The sequence below is a fragment of the Trachemys scripta genome, chromosome 16 (assembly GCF_013100865.1).
Source record: "Trachemys scripta elegans isolate TJP31775 chromosome 16, CAS_Tse_1.0, whole genome shotgun sequence".
Classification (NCBI taxonomy): Eukaryota; Metazoa; Chordata; order Testudines; family Emydidae; genus Trachemys; species Trachemys scripta.
The window spans coordinates 16,326,493-16,347,055 of NC_048313.1; the positions used below are offsets into that span (position 1 = coordinate 16,326,493).

General features: G+C 48.9%; 1 protein-coding gene across 1 annotated transcript in view; it reads left to right on the forward strand.

The window, feature by feature from the left end:
• CACNA1A (calcium voltage-gated channel subunit alpha1 A) overlaps nt 1-20,563 on the forward strand; it is a 172,058-nt gene that overhangs the window by 4,576 nt on the left and 146,919 nt on the right. The gene's annotated exons all lie outside the window — the stretch shown is intronic.

A 20,563-nucleotide genomic window follows, 5' to 3' on the forward strand; every position in this document is an offset into this window, starting at 1 on the left:
CTTCTTCTCTCCTCTCTGGCCTGAAGTTTCCCTGACTCCCTCATTGGCAATACAAAGGGGCTTGGGGTTCCACATGTCAACAGCAGAGTCTGCCTGACAGTGCCACTAGCAGCAGTTGACTTTAGGAGCTGCGACTGAGATCTGTCCCTCTGCAGCTCCCCCGGCTGACTCCCTAACTTAAGCGGGCTCTGTATTTGCAGGGAAAGACCAGAGGGGCCCTTAAATAAACAGGAAACCGTGAAAGGGAGGTACATGCATTTTTAGGACATTCTCACTTGCCTCTCACAGGGATAGAATCCACATCCTTCTCTCCTAAAGAACAGGCTTTGAGCTAAAAAGGATAATCTCCAGGATCTGTTAGCAATACAGGGCGTATGACAACTGAGCCGTTCTGAGTCCATCCAGCAGAGGACAGTGGTGCTCATATACTGGCCAGATCAATATTATGCATGTGTGTTTGTTCATGTGGTCTCATGAATGCTGTGGAAGATCCCTCCTAAATCCCCCTTTACTCTGGGTTAGATATTAGAGATGCATGAGGAGTGGCTGCCTGGCTCCTCATTGTATCCTCTGTCGAGTGCTCTCTCTGTTCCTCTGAGGGTCTGTCTACACTGCAATTAAAAACCCACAGCTGGCCCATGCCAGATGACTGGGGCTTGCCGGCTTGGGCTAAGGGGCTGGTGAACTGCAGCGTAAACATTTGGGCTCGGACTGGAGCCCGGGTTCTGAGACCCTGCAAGAGGGGATGCTCCCGGAGCTCGGGCTCCAGCCCCAGCCGAAACATCTGTACCGCAGTTAAACAGCCACTTCATCCGAGCCCCAAAGCCCAAGTCAGCTGGCTCGGACCGGCTGCGGATCTCTGATTGCAGTGTAGACATATCCTGAGTGTCTCTGTGCATCTAAATACCCTGTTTTCCCTTCCTCTGCAGCAGGTGACCAGGACTGGGTGGATCTGCCCCAGGCTTTATTCCAGGACCTGAGCAATTCCGCAGAATCCCCAAGTCTCTGCCTCGTTTTTCCCTCTGTGGCTGCTCCCCTCCTCTGGCCAAGGGCCTGCAGCCGGCACTGCCTTCCCCCTCCCCCAGATCAGCTGCCTCCCAACGCCCTGGAATTTGAAAGTGCTGAGACCAGGAGTCTGTTAAGTGCTTCATTCCTCCAGCAGTGGCAGAGCAACCTGCTGGGAAATCCATTAACCCCTTCACGCTCTGGGAAGCAGGCGGCAGCAGGCCACAATAGGAGCTCCCGAGCAAAAGGCCCATTTCAGTTAAGTGCCTGAGAGGAAAGAGAATGGGCACCCCCCCAGCCTGCAGTGCACACCAGGGACAGCAAACTCAGAATCTCACGGCCTGATTGCACCCTTCCAGCAGGGAGACTGGCGGGAAAGTCCCCGCCCCCCGCTTGGGTAGCAGGCCCTGTGGAGGCTTCGGGTTTGGTTATTACAGACCACATGGTGAGACTGAACATCATGGCTGCACTTTGGCCATGTGCTTTCTTGGAGAACTGCCCCTTAGGGGTATCCATAGCATAGACAGGGGCGTGGTCTAGCAAACTCCTGTTCCCCACTCTGGGAGAAGGTGAATAGGAGGCAGTGTGGCCTAGAGGACAGAGCACTGATTTGGACTTGGTTCTATTCCCGGCTCTGCCACTGGGTGACCTTAGGGAAATCATGTCCCTGCTCTGTGCCTCAGTTTCCCCATCTGGAAAATGGGGACGATGATGCTGACTTCCTGTGTAAAACACTTTGAGGCCACTGATTAAAAGCCCTAGATAACAGCTAGGTATTATTATTAATGAGGTCTAGTGCTTGGATTAGGGTAGTGGGGGTAATGTCACCTAGGTTCTTTTCTCAAGACCTTGGAGAGAATGAGGTCAGAGAAAATATACTGGTCGGAGCATGGGACTGGGGACTAGGACTCTTGGGAGTGGAGTTTAGGATTGCCATAGCTGGGAAAAGAACCAGGAGTCTTGACTTTCAGTCTTGTGCCTTAACCATCTCACCATCCCCCCATAATAATGCATCAACGCTGGTGACAGAGGCACTTCGAAGTATGGGCATTTGGAGTTCAGAAAAGCACCAAAGACCATCCACAAAGCTGGGCTCAAAATCTCAGGTGTCCAGGCTCTTTGGGGATATTTCTGCTCCCAGCTGGTGAATGCAAGTAACTCATCCGAACTAGAGATCTTTGCGTGCAGGATCGGGATCCACTTTGTGATTCACAGCAGGGCCTCCCAAGGGGGAGGGAGGGCATAAGGGACAGTTCCCCCCCGCTTTGAGAGGGCCCCCAAACTGAATGGACTGGGGACTTGGCGCACAGGGTCACAATGCCACTCAGGTTTGGCCTGGCTGCCTCTCCATCATGATGCCAGGCCAAACCTGAGTGGCGCTGCGACTCCATGTGCCAGGTTGCAACACCCAGAACAGGGTGCTGGGCCCTGCCCCATAGGGCAGGAACCTCCGCTGAAGGGGCAGTGGGGAGCAGGCTTGCTCTCCAATCTCTTGTCCGCGGGGCCTCCCTCAGGGGTAATTTTTTGGAAAGGTGGGGAGCCTTCATTTCAGATTTTGCCCCAAAAACCTCTGTGTGGCCCTGACTCACAGCAGGAGCGGCGCCAGGGTTTTTGGTGCCCTAGGCGGGGGTCCTTCCGCGCTCCCAGTCGTCATCGTCAATTCTGCGGCGGGGGGGTCCTTCCGCGCTCCTGGTCTTCGGGGCACTTCGGCGGCGGGTCCCGGAGCGCGGAAGGACCCCCCACCGCTGAATTGCCACCAAGGGCGGCAAAATGCCGCCCCCCAAATCCTGGAGCCGTAGGCAACCGCCTAGGTCGCCTACATGGAAGCGCCAGCCCTGACTCACAGATTTCTTCCTACTGAGTTGCCTGCCTCCAAACCGTGGATAAGTTTGGCCAGCCTTTGCACCTCCCAAAATGTTTGGGCCTGGAGTTCTTCAGATGAAGCTTTGCCTGGGAGCAGGAAGAGGTGAGGTTTTTGCTTTTCTCCAAAGCAATTTGGTTGTAGCCTCATCATGTGACAGCAAGAGGAAGTGACATTATATGGGACAGGAAGTGACTATTGACTAATTGACAAAGTGACTTCCTGGTGGGAAGGACAGTTGGAGGAAATGGATTTCATCAGAAATGTGACGTGACTTGTGACATGGATCAGAAGAGGAAAGTGGGTGAAGGTGGCATGAGAGAAGGGACCAGGGGTAGTTTACAGGGAGAAAACCCTCTAGCCAGCGAAATGTTCCAACTGGACTCTATAGCCTAAGTGAAATGTAATGGACCCTAAGTGCAGGCCTCAGCTTCATCAAACCTGCCTCTAATGCCCTCCCCGCCGCTTTCATCCGCACAGTGGCGGCGGTAGGGTTGAATGTCAGCATATAGAAAAGCCCCCAGGGTGGCGGTGTGAATAATCGACAAGACAAGCATGTCAGATCCCTCTCGTCACTCTGTGAAGCACAGTCTCCTCTGTCCCCCTGTCATTCGTTGCTTTGCAAGAGTGAAATTTCAGATGTTTGGGTACAGAAAGGAAATAGGAGACCTGAAAAAGCCACTTGTCTGTCCTTGTGTCTGGAAGTTCATTTCTTTTGCTTCCTCCTCGTCTTCCTTTCATTTTTCCTTTCCTGCCTCTAATCCCACCATCCACCCAACTGGGGTCCCCAGCACGGATCACGCTGGCTGGATTATAAGCATTCACTACACAGTTTGAGTAGGCTGAAGCTGTGACCGGGGTGTCAGTGGGTCAAGCAGCTCTTTCAGATTACAGAGCTGCAAGCAGGATTGTCTGGTGCAGCGGTTCTCAAACTTTTGTACTGGTGACCCCTTTCACACTGCAAGCCTCTGAGTGCGACACCCCCCCCCCCCGTTATAAATTACAAAAATGTTTTTATATATTTAACACCATTATAAATGCTAGATGCAAAGCGGGGCTTGGGTGGAGGCTGACAGCTCGCGACCCCCCCATGTAATAACCTCAGGACCTCTTCAGGGGTCCTGTCCCCCAGTTTGAGAACCCCTGGTCTAGTGGCTAGAGCCAGGGGAATGGGGGGCCAGGACTCAGGGGTTCTATTCCCAGTTCTTTCATTGACTCATTCTGTTGTCTCCTCTATGTGTCTTACCGCACCCACCCTTTTCAAAGCACTTTGAGATTCCTGTACACAGAGGCACTACTCCCATGACGTATTGTAATGAACCGACTGTCACGTACCACTGTCCTGTGGGCTCAGAAGTACTTCACTCTATGTCCTAGGCCCTTTACTGCAAAAGGCGAGATTCTCCTCTGGCTCAGCTGGCAGGGGCCTGTGGTATTAGGGCAGGAGACTATGAACCCCAGCGCTGCTGAGAGATTCTGAGGGGCCCTTGCGCCCCATAGCGACGCCTGGGAGGTTTTGCTCATGCTGCTGTTGTCCTGGAGAGGTGAGCAGAAATTGGTTGTTGGTTGACCTCACCCAACACAAAATGCCTGCAGTTGATCCAGTTAGCCAGGGGCTGCTCTTGAGGACCCACAGTTTGGCCTGCGGGGCACATTAGGACCCTACTGTTTTGTGGGCCTTTGAGCACCTGCAAGCCTCACTGAAACCAAAGGGGGCTGTGGATACGCCATGTCTCTGGAGGGGGTACAGGGAAGAAGCCTCTGTCTGGAGTGACGGGTGTGGGTGAGTCAGAGGGGGCAGTGTGGGGGGGACCCCACTTTGCCACCCTCCTTCATGGTGTCAATTCTGTTGCTGCTGTGATTTTTTTTCCTGCTAGTTAAATTCTCTCTGTGATTTCCCTCTGCAGCCTGCTCCAGCAGCTGCTGTGCCGATAAGGAATCAGATCAGAAAAGGGATTTCATGCACAGGGCTTGGGGGGAGTGTGCTAAGGAGTAGGTAGTGAGGAGGGAATGCATCCTTCTCCGTGTCTCTCCTCTGCCACCCTGGCGTTGCAGGAGCACGGGCAGGGGGTGGGCAGGAGCAATGGCTGGCCCAGCTCTGATGTACCAGAGACAGGCATGTGTCATGCAGGTTCCACCCACGCCCTTGTCCACCTCACTGCAGGGTCCCTGTGCTACCTTCCTGCCCACCTTGGCAGCAGAATATATGACGAGTGCCTCAGCTCTCCTGCTAAATGCGCCTGTGGCTTTAAAGGAATCCAGCGTTGGGAAAAGTAGCTGCAACGGCAGCTCCTGCAGCCTGAAGCTTCTGCGTATTCCCAAAGCAGGGCAAGCTTCCCCCCCCCCAACTGTCCCAGAGGGGCTCACTTTTTCAGGGGAGACGGGAGTTCGGTCTCTGTGGCCCATTCCATCCTCAGTCTCTGCTGGGGCTGCTGATTCTAGTCATACGCACACCTTTGTGCTCAGACTGAGACCCACCAAACTCATTCCACGTGGCCCGCTGTGCTCAGTGACGTGTGGTCGCTACAGACCTTGCAGCTCTGAAAGGCTCTGTAGTTTATTACTGAGCCACCTAAGCCATCTAGTCCCCAAGACTCCTGGCGAGAGTGTGTGCTGCGGATGGGATTTGCAGTCCGGTGCTGGGGTTCAGAGACAGCCCTGGGTGCAACAGAACGTGTTGTGTCACTGCTCAGGACCTTGTGAAGCTGCTAGCCACAGAGTGGGTCTGTCCGTTAACCATTTCAGTGCTGCGTCGCCATGCAGACACAATGCATCTGCTGCTGCTGCTAAGGGCTGTGCTCATCCTGATGCTCACTCACTACCTACCCCGTTGCATCAAGGTGCCAGAGCATTGTACAATGCCAGTGCTCCGAGGAGCTGGCTGAAGTTACACCAGGCTGCCCCATGTTGGCACCTAGACAACACAACGATGGGGCCTTAGGCATACATGGATGGGGGCTCTGATGGCTAGGGACTGGCAGTGTCAGTAGTCCCCAGGCCCTATACTGGGTATGTGGGTACCAGAGATCCAGTTCATTGGACAGTCTCAGTTAAACCCAGCCCAGAGCCTCAGCCGAAGGCCCCATGGACATTCGGTCCCTGTTTTCCCCTTAAAGCAGTGTTGGAATCACCCTTATTCAAAGGAAATACTGCAATGATATCCCACAAACGCTGCAGCTCATGACAGGATACTGCAGCCGGTGGGGCAATTACTGTAGCATACTGTGTTTGTTTATTGTTGTTTTTAAATAAAGGCCCTCAGCGTTGGAGAAGGGGATGCAGAGAAAAGAAGTGATGAGTTGTGAGGCACAGGAGTCCTGGGTTCTATTCTTGGCGCTGGGAGTTGGGGTGTTCTTGTGATGAGAACAACGGGGTCTAAGAGTCAGGACTCCTGGCTCTGGGAGGGAGTGTGGTCTAGGAGCCAGAGCAAGGACTTCTGGGGCCTGTTCGAGCGCTGGAAGGGAGTGTGGTGTATGTGGTTACTGCTGGGGGCCGGAGCTCTGCAATTGCTGGACTGACTCCCAAATTGGCCTCTTTGCTTTGCGAGTACAGCTCTGGACACCCTCATCACCTTGGCACGTGTAAAGTACAGTCACTTCCGGCCCCTGCTCTCCTCCAAGAAAACTGACGGGAGTTTGAATACCGCAGACAGCAATGCTGCCAGGTCTGCCACTCCATCCCCACTGCACTCCTGAGTCACTTCCAAGCAGGGCTTCACACTCTGACGGCAGCACTGACCTGTGGCAGGTCATCCTCGCCTCGGTTGTCTCTTCCATTCCCAGTCTCACTGGCATGCTCTCAAATGCCTGCACACTGAGGGAGGTAGTGCAGGGTACACATGCCTGTGCATGTATAATGAGCAGGAGAAGGAGCACCGCTATTTTCACAGTCATCACCATTGCTGACCTGATCACTAGTACTAGTATTAGTACATTGTTGACCTGATCACTTGGCACAATCACTACTGACATGAGTACAATTGCATGGACACTGTTGAAACCACTCTGGATACATTTACTGTCTAAGTTCCTCATGTCCCCTATTTCCACTGCGACCTGAAAAATCTCACCTGCCACTGAAATGCAGCCACCTCTGGGGTGGAAAACACCAGATGTTTAACAGTGCACAACAGAAATATGTAGTGGTTCAGGACAGGCTGTGAAGATGAATCCTGTGCCTGTTTGAACTTTCAGGAGTGAAGAATTAGGGAGCTGGTTATGGTAAAGAGAGAAAGTATGGTCTCACTGTTAGTGCACTTGGCTGGTATTCAGTAGCTCTGGGTTCAACTCCCTGGCTCTGTCACTGACTCTGTGAAACCCTGGGCAAGTCATTTCCTCTCTCTGTGCCTCAGTTTTCCCATATGTAAAACAGGGATAAAAATACTTCCTTCCCCCCCATCCTTTGTCAATTTAGATGCAAGCTCTGGGGGACAGGGACTGTCATTTATTATGTGTTTGTACAGCACCTAGCACAATAGGGACCTGATCTCATCACAGGTACGGTACAGAACTATTGCTGTTTTATCCCATATATGATAATTCGACAGCGTGGCTTTCTCACAGGCCCAAACAACAGGGCACAAATTTATTATCAATATGCCATGATGAACAACGATCCATCCCATATGGCTCTTTATTACTAATAATCTTTTAGGAAATACTTTACAAGACTGTTTGTTTACACTTCTTCCATCTCGGAATCTTTTATCTTCCAGACCAATATGCTGGAAGATTTAATGACAGCCCAATTGGATTAGTGTGTATGATTTACAGTGTATTTCCATAGTTAAGTCCACATAGAAAAGGGCAAAACTCATGAAAGATCTAAGGCCTAAGAATATTTTATAAAAACATTAGTGCATTGACTAATTAACTCTCATTAGCTATGTAGAATCGGAGAAACAGCAATAAATAAACAGAATCAGACAAATCAATTACTAGAATAAGGTTTAGAACCTTCACAAAGGCACTTGCTTTTTCAAACTCTTGTGATGGAGCACTGAGCAGGACGGGTTAATAGGGTAAGTAAAATTGCTTTACATCTAGCTGTGTCTAATGTATTTGTCAGATTGAAACTCAGTTCAAGTCAAACTGGTTAACATCCTATCAGCGAAGGGCCATAGGAGAAAGGGCTGCAAGTTGTTAAAGGGTTAGCTAAAGATAGGGTCCCGATTTTGAGCTGGGATCACTCGGCTTTTTTTTTTTTTTTTTTTGCCCCCCTCCCTCCCGGTGTCCCGATATTTTCTTCATCTCATCTGGTCACCCTAGCTAAAGACTGGAGTTCACTTCCTGACTCTGCCTCAGGCTCCTTGTGTGATCTTGGGCAAATTGCTGCATCTCTGTGCCTCAGTTCCCCATCTGTGAAAGGGAGCTAATAACGCTGTCCTACCTCACACTGGTGTTGTGAGACTACCTGTATCAAAGCGTATGGGTAATAAGTACCAAAGATGGATGAGAATTGCCACATTATATCAGACTAAGGGTCCACGTAGTCCAGTATCTTGTGGTCAGCACTAGATGCTTCAGAGATGGATAATTAGACCCCAAACATGTATTCACTTGTCTTCCCCACGAGTCATCCCATTGACTTCATTTGCAGAACTGGGGGCCTTACGGGTTTCTTCTTAACCTCCTTCCATTAGAGTTTGGCTTATGCCCTGAAGCGTTGGGGTTTATAGGTTAGATTGTTGTACAAAATGCTTGAATTTTAAATTCTTAAATTGGGTCAGAGCATAACATTAAGTGCAGATTTAAAGGGAAACTGTCAGGTCAAATTTGGTCCAAAATTTAGGTTTACTGAAAGAATGAAATAAAGCCTTCCAAAGCTAAAAAACAGTGGAAATGTTTCAGTGAATTACAAGAACAAACACCAATCCAGTGCAAATACACCTCCTCCTGCACTGTTTGACTAAATTGCTGCTATGGGTCAATGCATGAGAAAGGGAAGCTGGTTAGAAACAAAAAGTGAACGTGATAAATCCCTTTACCAAGCAAGTAAAGGAGCAGTACAACTAGTGCAAAGTATTATTTTCAGAAAGTCCTTTCCGTTTGAATAAGCAAAGGCAGTGTGTCTCATCCAATGGATCGCAACCGCCAAGGGGGTTGCTTTTTACAACCCCCAGGGGGTCACCAAAGCCAATCGGGGGCAGTGAGGGGACTGAAAATGTTAGTACAATCGAATTTCCTGCACACCCTCACTCTTCGAGATCAAGTATTCTCTGAGAATCACCACACGCACATACAACTTACATAGGCTTAACATTGATATCATGATACATTTTTTACTTTTCATTTTATAATATATGTCAGGGGGGTTGTGAACATTTTTTACTTTGAATCTTGGGTTCCCATCTTGAAAAAGGTTGAGAAACACTAATCGAATGGTTTATTTCCCGTGTAGGCAAGAGAGTTTGGGGTTTAAAATTAGGATTGTTATCCCCATCAAAAGATTGTGTATTACATTCATTGAGCTCCTTTCATCCAAAGGCCTTTTTACAAGCGTTTACAGCTTTATGTAATGTACATACACACATTGTAGGTCATATTGCTCATACCCCCATGCAGGCTTTGTGACCTTTCCTTGGGGGTTGACCTTGTGTATCCTGTAAGTAGCACAGTGGACATTTGTGGGACGACTCGCTTGCATAAAGTGGCTCCTGTGCTTAAGACTTTGCAGGACAGGTCTCTTGCTTTGCAGGCATATGGTCTGTTGCATGCTGGGAGTTGTAGTCTTTGTGGGCTGCACATCTGCCCTGAGGAGTAGGAGAGTTTTAATCTGCTCCTTATTATCTGCCATCTGTTCTGGGTAGATTAGCTGTGTCCTCCAGCTTCCGGTGAGTTACTAATACAGCCGTCTGCTGGCTGGTAAGATCCACCCAAGAAATTCTCTCCCTTTTTGTGTCGTCTTTTTTGCTAAATAATTATTTCTGCACGGTGGTACATTCTAAGCCAGCTAGGATGTCTTGGCTGTTGTGGGGCAAAGCAATGTGGCCATTTGGAACTTCAGAGTGGTGGCACGGATAGAATTTGAATGTTGCTGCTTCAAATCCACAGGCTCCTACCCTTGAGCTAAGGAGAAGTGCTTCTACCTGTTATCAATATAGGGCCAATGGCACACAGGGGAACTTTCTGATTCCAGCCAGAAGAGGACAGAGGTGTCACTGCCCAGTTCATTACAGTACAGCATGGGGAGTCCCACCTCCATGGCCCATTCAAGCCTTTGCCCCCAGGCCACTCTAGCAATAGGCAAGCTAGGCAGCTGCCGAGGGGGACAGATGTTTGGGCAGCTACCTAGTGTCGCAGATTTGTAGATTCCAAGGCCAGAAGCGACCATTCTGACCATGTAGTCTGACCCGCTGTATAACACAGGCCATAGAACCTTCCCCAGATGATTCCTAGAGCAGATCTTTTAGAAGAACATCCAATCTTGATTTTAAAAGCGTCTGTGATCCAGAATTCAGAGTAGCAGCCGTGTTAGTCTGTATCCGCAAAAAGAACAGGAGTACTTGTGGCACCTTAGAGACTAACACATTTATTAGAGCATAAGCTTTCGTGGACAGTAGTTAGTCTTTAAGGTGCCACAAGTACTCCTGTTCTTTTTGTGATACAGAACACACCAAGGAGTCTGGTGGCACCTTAAAGACTAACAGATTTATTTGGGCATAAGCTTTCGTGAGTAAAAACCTCACTTCTTCGGATGCATCTGAAGAAGTGAGGTTTTTACTCACGAAAGCTTATGCCCAAATAAATCTGTTAGTCTTTAAGGTGCCACCAGACTCCTTGTTGTTTTTGTAGATACAGACTAACACGGCTACCCCCTGATACAGAACACACCACACCTCTTGGTGAATTGTTCCAATGGGTAATTACTCTCACCCTTCAAAATATACGCCTTATTTTCAGTCTGTATTTGTCTGGCTTCAACTTCTGGCCATTGGACCATGTTACGCCTTTCTTTGCTGGACTGAAGAGCCCATTATTAAATATTTGTTCCCCATGTAGATACTCCTGTGATCAAGTTACCCATTAACCCTCTCTTTGTTAAGTGCTTTGAGTCTGTCACTGTAAGGAATGTCAGAAGAGCAGCTGGGCCAAACCTGAGTGGCGCTGCAGCCCTGTGGACCAGGTCGCAGCCCCATTTGTTCATCTTTGGCCCAGCTGTCCCTCTGTCATGACAGAGCAATTTGAGTGGGTGGCGGCACACAGAAGTGTTGCCTAGGGCAGCATAATGTGTTGAGTGGCCTCTGCCTCTTGTAGAAGGAACTAACAAGGGGCCCAATTAGTGTCCAATATGAGAGTGGATTTTGCAACAGTGATGCCTGCCGGCTAAGGGCTCACCAGGATCAAACTCATTTCATGTAAGGTGGCGGCAGAACTGTCACCAGAGAGCAGTGACCCTCAGCCCCTGCCAACCTGGGCTGGCTATGAACCCGCGTATTTGAGATGAAAAGCTCTGCAGCTGTGTTGCCCAATCTGTCCGGGCTCCTGCAGTGGTCCGAATTCTCTGCTGCACCCAGAGCAGCAGGGTAGGGGTGCAAAGGAGCCCGTTGCTTCCTGAATGTGGGGCCTGGTCTACACTGTTCCTGACTCCAGTGTAGTTCGGAGAGGCAAGTCCAATCAATGCTAGCGATTGTGGGACCACAGCATATTATGGCCACCATGTTCTGTGGGTACATGCCCCTATGCTGGAGTGTGCAGGGAAGAGGCATAGGAGCTGGGTGCACTGGCTGGCTGGGGGGAATCCTCAGGGAGGCAGATTCAACCAGTTTACAACTCCTGTGCGCTACTGGAGCACCACGGCTCCCACCACCTTCAGGACCCAAGCCGGTGGGACAGACCCCTTCCCTCTGTCTCCATTGCCCAGCTCTCAGCCTGATTGGGGATGCTACAGAACTCTACGCGGCTGCCAGCATTTCATTCAACACTTATACCAGAATTTTTTTTTAAATAGCCACTCCAAAAAAAACCCAAGGTGAATTTAACTAATGCTTTCTCCGGTTTGTTTTTTTCCTCTACAAACCACCTTTTAGCCTAATTAAAAAACCCTCCTAGGAAGGGGGACTCAGCAGCCATCTCGGAAATTACAAATTGCTGTGCTTGTTTTCTCAATCCAAGAGTCTATTAGACAGGCACTTTAGACCAGTTCTTAAGACGGTGCCTTAAGGACTATATTTAGGTGGTTACAGATCTGCTGGCATGGGACAAAAGCACTATCTTGAACAAAGGGTACTGGTGACGTCAGGGCAAGTGGGAATGAAAGAGAGAACAGAAAATAGGTTAGGTCCTCTATCAAATCAACCCATTATGCCTTGTACAGAGAATGGCAGCAGCTCTCTCTAGTTCTATGTACATATTTAAATTGATACGCGCTTAAAAAAGACGTTTCGGCCCTTTTACCGTGTGTTGCTTTATTCTTTGGGCTATTTTCTCCCCTCGGTCCGCCTCAAACTGCCCCCTACCACATCCACCATCATCCACTAATGTACATTTGGGATCAAAGGAATGTTAGGACATGTGGCTGGTGATGGGAGTACATGGCTTGTTCGACAATAAACATTCATAGATTGTTAGATTCCAAGGCCACTGTGATCATCTAGTCTGCCCTTGTGGGTAACACAGGCCACAGACCTGCCCAAACTAATTCCAGAGCAGAGCTTTTAGAAAAACACCAAATCTTGATTTTAAAATGGCCATTGATGGAGAATCTACCATGACCTTTGGTAAATTGTTCCAATAGTTAATTACTCTCACCATTAAAAAATTATGCCTATTTCCAGTCTGAATTTTTCCAGCTTCAACTTCCAGCCATTGGATCGCGTTAGACCTTTCTCTGCTAGATTGAAGAGCCCATTATTAAATATTTGTTCCCCATGTAGGTACTTATAGACTGAAATCATGTCACCCCTTCACCTTCTCCTTGTTAAGCTAAATAGATTTGAGCTCTTTGAGTCTATCATTATCCGGCAGATTTTCTCATTCTTCAATCATTCTCGTGGCTCTTCTTTGACCCCTCCAATTTATCAACATCCTTCTTGAATTATAGGCACCAGAGCTGGACACAGTATTCCAGGAGTGATCACATTAGTGCCAAATAGGTAAAATAACCTCTCTACTCCTACTTGAGATTACCCTATTTATGCATCCCAGGATGGCATTATCTCTTTTGGCCACAGTGTCACGCAGGGAGCTTATGTTCAGCTGATTATCCACCACAGTCCCCAAATCTTTTCCTGAGACACTCCTTCCCAGGATAGAATCCCCCATCCTGTAAGTATGCCTACATTTTTGTTCCTCGATGGATACATTTACATGTAAGTATTAAAATGCACATTGTTTTCTTGAACCCAGTTTACCAAATGATCCAGATTGCTCTGTATCAGAGACCTGTCCTCTTCCTTATCTACCACTCCTCTGATTTTTGTGTCATCTGCAAACTTTAGCAGTGATCATTTTATGATTTCTCTCAGGTCATTGATAGAAATGCTGAAGAGCGTACAGCCAAGAACCAATTCCTGTGGAATCACTCTCCAGATGTCTAGATTCAATCATTCTCCAGATGTCCCCCTAGCAGGGATCACTCTTATCCCTGTCTCTAGACGTACTTCTGAAGAGTGATGTAAATGGTTTGCTCTTTGGGAAGAACTAAGAAAATATTCATACATATGCAAACAGAGTTTGTGTGCAGATGTGTGTATGCGTGCATGGTGTGTATCGTGGGTATGCACACACACACGCAGCCATTCATGTGTATTTTATGGTGACATTTTGGCCTTCAGCTATCTCTTCAATAATTGGAAAAGTTTTAACTCTTTCCATGCCGCTTCTTTTATTCATCTTCATCCTTCTTTCCCCCTTTTTCTTGCTTCACTCATCTTCTTGTTTCTGTCCATCATTTGCCTTATATCCAAAGGGGGCAGGCAGGGTTCGGGGTGGCCACAAACTGGGCTACGCTTGTCCTGAACCGGAAGGGGTCAGATGCCACAGGAATCCCTGGGCACAGCTGGGGGGGGGGGGGGGTTTCGGGGGCAGGGCAGGCCACGGGAAGGAAGGGATCAGAGAATACAGTCCCTAAGGAGGTACGAAGAGGGCTAGAGTGGCAGGGCTCTACAGCCATTAGGGCGCAGTAGCAGACATAGAGCAGCTGGTAGGGAAGAAAGGTCCCCTCCCCTCCACCAAGGAATTCCCAGCCGAGTGATTTGAGCTATGTGCTGGGCGTGAGATTTTGGCCGAATTCTAGACTATATTGTCTACTTCTCTAGTATCTTTCAGCCCCAAAGATCTCAAAGTGCCTTGTAGATTCTCTCCATGTGAGGGGGTGGGGCACAAAAGCTGGTAACAGCATGTAGTAATGCCTCACCATGGATTAGGACAGCAAATGAAAAAGAACCTCTCTCCAGTGGGAACTGCAGACCAAATTTGGGTGAATACCCCAACACTTGCCACAGTGCCATGGGATCTGTAATATCCACAAGCGATCAGGACCTCCGTTCTCCCTCCTATGAGACAATGCCAGCAGCAATCTAGCAGCCCTTAGCACCATGCTGGAACACTGAGCTCAGTGCTGGCTCCAAGAGCAAAGTACCCCTTAGTGAATCACCAGAATACCACCCTGCAGGGCCAGGCTGTCGCTTTTGGTTGCCATGGAGTGAAACACTTCCCCTACTGACCAACGCCATTGCCTGCATGGCCTGTGTGTTCCTAGCACATCTGCCATCCAATGAGGGACCTAGCCTGGCCAAGCTAGCCCCAAGGTGGCCCTTTTACAGGAGTACTAAAGCTAAAATATGGCAAGAAGACCATAGGGCTGGCTTTGAGACTGGCCAGCTTCTTCAGAACCCGTAAGAGCTCACCTGATCCTTCATTCCAGTCCCTGAACCTTCTGAGGTTCCCGTCTGTTATTAGTAGTTCAGGGTGAAATTCTTCTTTGCATCCCTTAACCCCCTTCCCCAAAACAGGGCTGCAGTCCTGGAGCAGCAGCCCCTGTGCATCATGGAGAAGACCCCACAGAAGCCATGGAGGGACATGCCTAGGTAGAGATTGTGGGGACTTGTGGATCCACTGATCCAAATGGCCTGTGCAAAAGGTGTGGAGTAGCACTGGCTGATTGGCTGGGGGCATGGCTGGCTGCACTGCAAGCTCACACCTCAGGCCTGGGTTAGGGGCTAAATTTGCCCCCTCAACCCCTTACCCAGTTTCACTCACAAAAACGGAAATGCCCCAAAGCAGGATCTGGAAGGGGATCAGGGAGAAGGCTGACGCATGGAGCAGTTTTACCCAGAGATGTCAGCTTGTACAGGCATGTTGTCAAGAAGAAGCAGAGAAACCCAACATTAATCAGGGGTTTTGTCAAGACATCCACCCAAGTGTCCTTAGGGGCCTGGAGAGTACATGCCTGTACACTCCACCTTCCCTCTCCTCACCCCTTACGTTTTTCCCAGACCTGCTCCCTTTGCTGCTGCCACGGTCTTCTGCTCCCATTCACAGCGCTTGTCTTCCCCTTCCCGCACACTGACTCCTGCCCGTGTCTTTACTCACCAGGGGCCCTCTCTTCTTTTCTAATCTAGGGTGAGCAGATGTCCCGATTTTATAGGGACAGTCCCGATTTTTGGAGCTTTTTCTTACATAGGCACTTATTACCCCCCACCCCCATCCCGATTTTTCACACTTGCTATCTGGTCAACCTATTCTAATCCCTCCCCTCCCTGAACTCTCCCCCTGCACCTTGCCTTATGTTGGTCATATAGATGCAGGCTACACAGGGTAAAGCTACAAGAGAGTTGGTCGAGCTAGTGTGCATGGGAGGGGCTCTCTGATGCGTCTGAGATGTTGTGCAAGCACTCAGGTGGCTAGCCCCTCCTGTGCACTACCTCGCTCAGAGGTAGTGTGGGTCTGTCTACTCGAGATGGAATTTATACCTCCAGCTCCCGTGTAGACAAACCCATCATTTCAGAGTTTATGGCCAGAAGGGACCATTAACTCCTCTAGTCTGACCTCCTAATGCAATACTTTTCACCCGGATACTCCTATGCTAAGCCCAAAGCATTTCATACCTATGAGCCCTGTCGCATGGGAGGTGGGGCACTCAATTCCTTGCAGGATCGAGCCTCCGCTCCCACTCCCTTTTAAACTGGGGGCAAAGCTCCTGCCAACTTCAACCAGAGCGTGATCAGGAGCAGTAAAGAACAGTGTAGCTTTCCCATGCTGTATAAATATTTTACAGTACAATAAAGGAGGCTGGGGGTGGGAGGCAAGATTCATCCCTGGTTTACACCAGACATGAATGCGGCTTGTTATTTTAAGGCACGGAGCAGGGTCTGTGGGTGGTGAGCACCATGTGATAAATTGCATTTGTCACACACCTTTCGCCTTCACTCTGCCCACTGTTCCATCCCTGCTGGCACTTGTTCTGATGTACCAAGCCCCATACTGGCTTCAAACAGCCACCCTTAGCAAAACGAAATCTGTGCATCTCCGAGTTGAATGTTTCCTTCTTCCACTCCTTCCCAAAAGGGGGGAAATTACACCAGCCCAAGAGCCAATCGCGGTCAGTCCTGGATCAGCACCAGGTTGAAAGTCCCTTCTCTTTAGGGTGACCAGATATCCCGATTTTATAGGGACAGTTCTGATTGTTGGGTCTTTTCCTTATATAGGCTCCTATTACCCCCGCCCCCGTCCCGATTTTTCACACTTGCTGTCTGGTCACCCTACGTCTCTTGCCACTTTACAGTGCTAGAAACAGGAGGTGAATCTTGGCCCCATTGAAGTCAATGGGAATTTTGTCATTGGGGCCAAGATTTCACACAGGAGCTTTATTGTCGTTTTTGGAGAAGAGTGATTCCCACCTTCACAATGGGACAGCATTTGGCAACCAGCCCTAAACGGTCCCCAGCTGTCACATGACCCTGGGCTAACTCAACCAACATGTGTAACACACCATGCAGCAGTTCGCCACTGCTAACAACTGTTGGTCGCTGTGGCTTTGGGTCTGGCCTGCCCTGGACTCATCAATTTCAAGCCCATTTGGCCTCCCTATATTCTGAATATCTAACACAGGGGTCAGCAACCTTTCAGAAGTGCTGGGCCGAGTCTTCATTTATTCACTCTGATTTAAGGTTTCGCGTGCCAGTCATACATTTGAATGTTTTTAGAAGGTCTCTTTCTACAAGTCTATAATATAGAACTCAACTGTGTGTAAAGTAAATAAGGTTTTTAAAATGTTTAAGAAGCTTCATTTAAAATTAAATTAAAATGCAGAGCCCCCCGGACCGGTGGCCAGGACCCAGGCAGTGTGAGGACCACTGAAAATCAGCTCATGTGCCACCTTTGGCACGCGTGCCATAGGTTGCCTACCCCTGCTCTAACATATCTAGGGTGCTCTTCATGCCAGTGTCTCAAAATACTTCACACAGATAGGTCAGTTGCTATTTCCATTTTACTGAGGGGAATCTACGGAACAGAAAGGAGCTGTAACTTGCCCATGATCACCTAGCAGGCGAGTAGCAGAGCTAGGAACAGAACCGAAGTCTCCTGATTCCTCGTCCAGCATTCTAGCCATTGACCAGACTAGAGGCCCCCTTTGTAAGTCTGATTGAGTTATTTTTATAAATGTTTTAAGAGCAAAATATGATTGAGGGTTATTGTAGTCATCCCTTCTAATAAGGAGCTCTGGTAAATTAAATCAAACAGTCTGAGAAGGATTGTAATGTGGTTGTTTTTTCCCCCTCTTTCTATACGCTAATCTTACTTGTGAAATCAGGGACTGGCTGGGAAATTAAATCCCCAGTTAACAGATTAGAACAAATATCACAATCCATTTGCTGCAGGCTGGTTTGCAAGATGCCTAGGAATGCCTGATTCCACCAGCCAGATTCCAATAGGAAACCAAAACTTGTTGCTTGATGACGAGAGAGGAAGCATGGTCCAAAGTATTAGCATAGGGCTCAGCAGACCCAAATTCAATTTCCTGTATGACCTTGGGCAAGTCAGTCTCTCTTTGCCTCAGTTTCCCATCTGTACAATGGGGATAATAGCACTGCCCTGCCTCACAAGGGGGTTGTGAGGATTAGTACAAGAGGTGCTCCAATACTATGGTAATAGGGGGAAATATAAGTACCATAGATAGTAGAACTACCTGCCGAGTCATCTATTCAGGAAACACTCAAGTTCATAGTAAAGGTGCAGGGAAGTCTCTGAGCACCGTCTTGCCACTCAGTGTGGCCCACCTGTGAATTCCCCAAGTCGGGCAGCAGCAGACCCCAGTTTCACGGCCCAGGGGCAAGGAGAAGCCACCATCCATTCATCAGAGGTGGTGTCCCTTTGAATTAGCCCAGAAATTACAAGCAGTCAGGTCAGGAGCTATTGTGACAGCCATTGTATCAGGGTTCCCAAATCTTACAGTCCACACCCAACTCTTGGAAACAGGTTAGGGTTGTCTCCAGCTGCCTTAGGAACGTCTACACTGTCAAAAACACCCCTACAGCAGTGAGTCTCAGAGCCCAGGTCAACTGACTCAGGATTGTGGGGCTCATGCTCTGAGGTTAACAATAGCACTGTTGACATTGTCTCTCAGGCTGGAGCCCCGGCTCTGAGAACCACTCCCCCCTCAGGTTTCAGAGCCTGGGCTCCCCCAAAGCAGGAACATCTACATTGCTATTTTTAGCTCTGTAGCACAAGCCCCGCAAGCCCGAGTCAGTTGACCTGGACTCTGAGACCTGCTACCACCGGGTTTTTTTTTTCCAGTGTAAATGTGGAACTGCCACCCCCAGCACCCCTAGTTCCAGCACCTATGTTGCTTCCTGTTCCTGTTTCATATCACTCGGCCCTAGAGAGAGGAAGGGGAGAGGCAGAAGGGTCCAGTGGTTAGGGCATTAACCTGGATTTAAGTCCCTACTCCATCACCACCTTTCTGCGTGACCTTGGGCAACTCACTCACTTGCTGTGCCTCAGTTTCTCCATCTGTAGAACAGGGAGGGGAAGGGCCTTGTTGATTAATTCTTGGTTATAGGCTCCAGCCTGACCCTTAAAGGGACAGTATCCTTGTACTCTTTGGCTAGGTCTACACTACCCGCCTGAATCGGCAGGTAGAAATCGACCTCTCGGGGATCGAATTATCGCGTCTCGTCGGGATGTGACAATCGATCCCCGAATCGACGCTCTTACTCCACCAGTGGAGGTGGGAGTAAGCGCCGTTGACAGGAAGCCGCAGAGGTCGATTTTGCCGCCGTCCTCACAGCGGGGTAAGTCGGCTGCGATACGTCGAATTCAGCTACGCTATTCACGTAGCTGAATTTGCGTATCTTAAATCGACTCCCCGCTGTAGTGTAGATGTAGCCTTTGACACCCCTGCTTAAATCTGTCCCTGTTCAGGAAAGCAAAGTTGTAATCAGGTCAGATTTCTTAAGCCAAGTAGATCCTACTTAGTGGGTAGGGTGACCAGACAGCAAGTGTGAAAAATTGGGACGGGGGTGGGGGGTAATAGGAGCCTATATAAGAAAAAGCCCCCAAAATCGGGACATCTGGTCACCCCACTTAGTGGGAGACCTCCAGGGAAAAGCTAGGTGATCCTGGAAATAGTATTGATGATTCAGTGGGTAATGTTCCAGTGTCTCATTGTGCTAGTAGGGCATGCTGTGCTGCCGGGGACATCTTTCAGATGATAGGTAGAGCCAATGTCCTGGGCATTTGTCATTAAAAGTTCCCTCATCTTTTTCAGTACAGTCCATTTCCACCTAATTCTCTTCTGCCTCTCTAAAGTCCCCCTGCAGTTTCAACTGGATAACCGATTCATCTTCACTTCCTGTCCTAAACTGTTGTGTGGTGCTGCTGATTGCTGTCAAACAGCTGCCGCTTGTTCAATCAGCAAATTGTGTCGAGTATCTTCGATTCCGAGAGCACTTTGTGAACAAAAGACCCTTGGCATTCGCTCTAGGGGCAGGGGGGTGTAGTGGTTAAAGCAGAAGGCTGGAAATCTGGTCTGCTAGGTGCTTTTCCTAACTCTATGACTCATTTGTTATATGACCTTAAGCAGTTCATTTAACCGCCCTGTGCCTCAGTTTCCCTCTCTGTAAAATGGGGATAATACTGACTTACTGGACCATCAAGGGGAGTGTAGATCTAGCTAGCACGAATAACAATAGTAGTGAAGCTGCGATTGCACAGGCTACACGCCCAGAGTCCCATCTTCACCTGCGCAGTCACATCTCTGATTGCAGTGTAGACAGAGCCTTTGACGAAAGGTATAAAGTATAAATCCTCTATGGCACACTCAGCACTGATCATAATTATATTGTAATCAGCATATCACTGCCCACTATTGGATAGTCAGAACCACTCACTGCTGTGTCATGTGCCCTGTACTGCTCACAGCTATCGGGGATTCCCCTTCAGCTCAAATGACACCCATCGTCCTTCAGTCCCTTCTAACCACCCGTGGCATCAAGACAGAAACCTGCAGTGTCTACTTACTCTGCTCACTGTGTGATCTGCTTTGTTTATAATAGTGTAGTTTATATTGTGGGTACAGTCTGGACAATGTACTTAGTGTAGATCTGTTTTTAACACCCACTGGCAAATATCTCTATTGATATAGAGATATTAGGGCTTGTCTATATGGGGAGGTTAGTGAGCACTAAGCTAGGACGTGACTATAAAGCACCCTAGCTACTCACACTAACTCCCTGTGTGGACACTTCTACTGTGC